General features: G+C 34.6%; 1 pseudogene; it reads right to left on the reverse strand.

Moving 5' to 3' along the window:
* Nucleotides 1-1,813: 1,813 nt before the first annotated feature.
* LOC133814934 (DUF21 domain-containing protein At4g14240-like) lies at nucleotides 1,814-4,444 on the reverse strand (annotated as a pseudogene).
* Between the last annotated feature and the right edge of the window lie 1,446 nt (nucleotides 4,445-5,890).

The following is a 5,890-nucleotide window of genomic DNA, read 5'->3' on the forward strand; positions in this document are numbered from 1 at the left end:
TACCCAACATCATTAACATCTTACATGAACACCCTATTACATTAACTGCAAATTGTCTAAGAATTTGGCCAACTAGAACTAAATAAGTTAATCACAAATTTAAATGTTGTATTTATCTTTCCTGAAACTTCATAGAAAAAAATAAAAATACTATTCAATGCAAAAATATAAACCTAAACTTCAGTTTTTCCTTAAAACTACTGTATTTGAGACTTAAAACCCATTATCATCTCTATCAAGCCATAAATCCAGATAAACAGAAGAAAAAACCAAAACTGTATTATTTTTCTTCAAACTCATGAGTTATTTTAATATATAATAATTATTATAAAAAATAATCAAAGATGATGCCTAAGAATAAAAAATCGTCATTACCCTTTTAGATAAGTGGGGATGTAATCAAAATAAACCATTTTCTTCACGGCAACGGTACCCTAGTCACATTGAAGTCCCCGCTGTTACAACACCATCCCCACAGTCCCACCTCCATGCTAGCATCTGCAACAACAGAGAAAGAAAGAGAGAGAATGAGATCGTGGGTGAGAGGGAAAGAACTAAATCTGGAGACACAAACAGATGTACTATATCCTTGTATATATATAATACCTATACATGAAATAAATACATCAAAATAGAACAACATCATAGCAGAAAGAACTAAGAAAACTTAAGAAAAAATAGGACAGAAATGGCAAAATAGACAATGAGAGTCATTAAGGAGGGACAAGTGACTAGCATAACAACCAAATAATAATCGCACCACACTTAATTCATAGTAACTGCTCTTTAAAAGTTCTATGCATCTGCCTTGATATAATATGCAATGTCCTAATGGGAATTTATATTTGGAAAGACAACCAAAGAAAAAAAGTTACTTTTTGTAAACAAAAGTAGACCCTACAAACAAACAAAATTAACATAAAACAGATGAAAATATTGAATACACCATAACAGACGGAAATACTCATCGCAAGATAAAATGACATGGTGAAAACTTATAAGAAATCAAGCTATAGAATCATGCCTTGTGTAGTCATGATAGCAACAAAAAGGATTATGCCAACAGGTTGCACCTTAAAAAAATGCCAAGCTTGATCACTGGTTAGAAGAGATACATACCATCGAGCCTACACCTCGCCTTGCCAAGCCCTGCCACCATCAACATCATCATTAGAGAGAATTAAGGCAGTCTCTTTGATTGATTTCCTAACCAATAAATAAGAGACCAAAAATTGAATGAAAGTTAATAGAAGAATTAATAAACAAATCATCAAATAGCTATATATGAAGATAAAACTCCAAAGTAAATTAGATAAAATATAATCACGTGTGAAGACCTGTTGCCATTTTTTCCTTTATGTTTTATGTGCATTTGGTTGTTTTTTATGCTCTGTATTCTGAATTAGTTTTCTATTTCTATTGTTGCTTTTTCCAACTGCTTAGAAAGACCTTAAGGCATTAGTTGATTAATATATACATAAATAAAGAAACCCATGTAAGAAAGCTCAAATACCTTGAACCTGAATATTAATCAAAGAAACTTCCAACATTGAATGTTGCTTTATGCATTTTAATTTCTCATTAAGACCTGGCTAAAAGCATTGAAGCAATCAATACAAAATATTATATTACCACTGTGTCAAAAAGCAATCAGTTGAATATTTATATTAGATGAAATTAGCGCATAAATGATCAACTCTTCATAATGGACCCATTCTAAAGATACTTTCATCTTTTACCAAAACATTGATAAGTGCTTATAGTAACTCTTGAAAAAACCATATTAATTATCAAAAGCATCAAACAAAGAAGCCTAAATAATATAAATATGCATATAGAAATAGACATGTTCTGTAAAATTATTACTAGGCAGCCACAGAAAAGTCTTCTCCCCATCAATTGTAGGAAGCTTGCTTTTCCCTTTAGTCTTCACCACAGCTACCATATGACTGCTGCCCTTCTGAAACTCATTTAATATATCGTACAGTGGCATATCAGCAGGAACTCTGAGTATACAACATACAAATCAACACTGGATACTCTGACTGAATGTATTTTCTGAAAAATAAAAAATTAGTAATTGAAGAGTTAAGCAAACCGTGGTATTCTCCGGATGGAAATGACACTGACTGGAGCTCTGTTTCAGGTCGTACAGTAAGAAGACTTTTCACCTAACAATAAGCAGAATTGAACAAGTTAAAGAGCAGAGTACAAAGTATGTTCCCCGCTGTTAGTTCCTTTGATAAGTCAAATTTAAAATGCATCTAGTATACAAACATCTTCTAAACATTCACATTCTACTATTCTAGCACCCACCAGAAGCAGTCCAATAACGTTCTTCGGATTCCCAAAATAGACAGAAACTCGACCATGCCCCCGAGCAAGAACTTTTCCCATAGCCTCCCTGTGTTATTGAATAAAAAGAGGAGAAAAATGAGAAATACAGTAAAAAAATATAATTTTTTTCTGCAACAAACTTCTGCTAAGACAACAGAAAATAACTGTATGACGAGAAAACACATTGAGCTGTCATGTGATTCAAACATTCCTAACATTTCAATTGCAGCATAAGACATGTTTCAGTAAAACATGGGTCATGCCATTATGATATGCCAGAGCACTGTATGCGAAAATAAAAATAAAATGTACAAACTATCCTCAGTGAAACTTTGTGTAAAAAGGTGACAGAACTATTGACAAGCCAGCAACTAATTGGGATAGTGTTCCTAAGATGATAGGCTAGGAGCCTAGGACTGATATCACAGCTAAAATATCCTTCTTTTAACACAATCTATCACTACAACAACAACAAAACTTTCTATATTTTCTTCTTTTATAAAAAAATAGTTTCTAAGGTCGAGTGACTGAATCTTTGAAAATCAGCTAAAAACAGCATGTAAACAAAAATTGTGAAAACCAGTCAAATCCAATTGACAGAAAGAAAGAACAGTGAATTCATGACCAAAACTCACCAGTCCAACTTTGAATTAACATCTAAGGAAAACGTTGATTCAATGGGTGTCATAGCCTCCTCAGCTGTCTGTTTTTTAAGATTTAAAAAAATTAATAATAGAAAGAAAGATGCTGATTTTCTAATCATGACACATTATTGCAAGCTTACTAGCATATTCAAGTTACAATTTCAGTATGAGCATAAAGAGTGAAATCATTATACATCAAAATGAAACTATAATGACAAGAAAAGTTTCAAAATGCTCTTTAAACCAAAAGATAAGATGACTAGGGAGTAAAGTAAAAAAATCCAAACAACTTTAAAACAGAATATTGAATAAGCGAGCTCGAGAGAGAGAAAGATTTAGCATGAGCACAGAGTTTCAAATAGCTATACTTCAAAATGAAATTACAATTAAAAAAAATAAGTTTTAGCCTCTTTGGTATAGTTCTAAAGACTCAGAGAGAGAGAGAAGTAGAAGAAGTAAAATAAACTTTCATATTCACCAGGATTTACGTCCACCTCATATAATAGTTGGATATAATACTATCACTGGCATACATGCAAATTAGAAGGAAATGAATGTAAGGAATAATGATATTTCTGTTAAGACCTTACCTTCTCAGTTAAATCTAGTGCCCCATTAATAATTGTTGTCTCGTCATGTGTAAGCTCACCACCCTTGCCGGCCTATTATGACAAGATAAGGAAATCAGAACTAATGCCAAGATATATCTGTGGTAGATGATAGCAATAATTCGTATTTTCAACTTGTAAAGCTATTCCTTAAGTTAAAGAGCATATTAATTATCCTCAACAGCTTTACTTTACCTCTTGGCTGTGGATGGAGACAAGGACTTTTAACTGAGCTCGCCTAAATAAAGCTTCATTGTGTCCTAATACCCAATCCAAAATCTGCATTGTGTATATCTCAAGTCAAAAAATAGATATAAATCCCTTATAATCTGATATCATTAAGAATCCATCGTTTTGCAACCAGATTCCACAGTTTTGCTTTACATTTATGATTTATTTTTAACCACTGAAAAAATACTTAAATTCAATGACTAAAACACCAGTTTAAAATAGTATAGATTAGAGGGTTGATAAATGCAAATTCCAAGTTCACATTTAAATGTTTAAACATCAACTTTCCAGTGGAGATTGTACCTTTCCAATTGGGTATGAAATTGGGTAGCAAATTATCATCAAAATCCGAACAAGCCAAACAAAGTTGGAACCTACTGCAAGTCCATATCTAGTGCATATAGCTTGTGGGATAACCTGATTTAGAAAAACAAATATCAAGTTTCCATCATAATAAGCCAACAAAAATATTGACACTTTACTGTTAAATCAAGCATGAAAGTTAATGGAACAAAAATAAAATACCTCTCCAAAAAATAGAACAAAAGTCACAGAGAGAATTATAGCCACATACTGATTGAACATTTTATCCAAGTAAATTGGAAGGGCCTGCAAATTTGTGAATCACCATATCAAAACATCAATCTGGATTGTGAATACTCGATAAATATATAATCCATGCATAAAATCGCATCAAATTCCAAATGCCAATCGAAAAAATTATTCCAACACAAGCATATATATATATTGATAATATTCAAAATGGTTTTTTGATATTAAATTGAAATCTGAAAAAAAAAAAAAAAAACAAATTATACCTCACAGAGACAAACGGAGGTCTCCAGTTCTTGCTCAAAGCCAGCGGGAGAGATAAACAGAGAGGGGGGGACGAGAGACTCAACGACTACAGCACGGGCGTGGTCGTGGTGTGCTTCAGTTGCGTGAGTACCGGCATGAGGGAGGCTTCAGCAGGGGTGTGGTTGTGGTGTGGTTCAACGGCGCGAGGGTTAGAAAGCTGAGAGAATGTGAGAGAGCGAATGAGAGAAAGAGCAAGGGAGAGCGAATGAGAAAAAGACTGAATGCACTGAGAGATTAGGGATTAGGGATTAGGGATTTGAGACTGAATGCAATGAGAGAAAGACTGGTAGAGATTAGGGAGATTAGGGATTTGAGAGAGGGAGAGGCACGCTGTTCTCCTTTGTCAATTTGCCGTTCTCTTTTGTCAATTTCAGGCGGCAAAAAGTGTTTCATTTGCCGCCTAAATTTTTTTTCCCGTGTCTTTTTTTCTTGTATCCGTATCAATAGCACTTCTAAAATTATGTTATATTTTAATGTAATATTTGAGAAAAATTGTTGTAGTGATAGTCATTCACTAACTCCAGCCAACGCCTTTGCCTCATGTTCAGGTCTTTCTGGGTGAAGAAGTACTTCAGGCTCTTGTGGTCCGTATAGATCTCACACTTCTCTCCATAGAGATAATGCCTCCATATCTTCAAAGCAAAAACCACCGCTGCCAACTCTAGATCATGAGTAGGATATCTCTTCTCGTACTCCTTCAGCTGCCGAGAAGCATAAGCAATAACCTTCTCTGATTGCATCAAAACACAGCCCAAACCCTGATGAGAAGCATCATAGTAAATCACAAACTTCTCCTGGTCTCTCGGAAGACTCATAATCAGAGCTGTAATCAATCTCTGCTTCAGTTCCTGGAAGCTGTTCTCACACTTATCTGACCACACAAATTTCTGGCTCTTGCGTGTCAGCTCAGTCAAAGCAATAGCAATCTTCGAGAACCCTTCCACGAACCGCCTGTAATAACCTGCCAATCCAAGGAAACTTCTAACCTCAGAAGCATTCTTTGGCCTTGGCCAATCTCTGACCGCTTCAATCTTTGCTGGATCTACCTTAATCCCCTCCTTACTGACAATGTGTCCAAGAAAATATACCTGAGACAACCAGAATTCACACTTCTTAAACTTTGCAAACAATCTGCGTTCCCTCAATCTCTGTAGAACCAACCTCAGATGCTGCTCATGCTCTGACTCAGTCTGAGAATATACTAGAATATCA

The sequence above is a fragment of the Humulus lupulus genome, chromosome 1 (assembly GCF_963169125.1).
Source record: "Humulus lupulus chromosome 1, drHumLupu1.1, whole genome shotgun sequence".
NCBI classification, from domain to species: domain Eukaryota; kingdom Viridiplantae; phylum Streptophyta; class Magnoliopsida; order Rosales; family Cannabaceae; genus Humulus; species Humulus lupulus.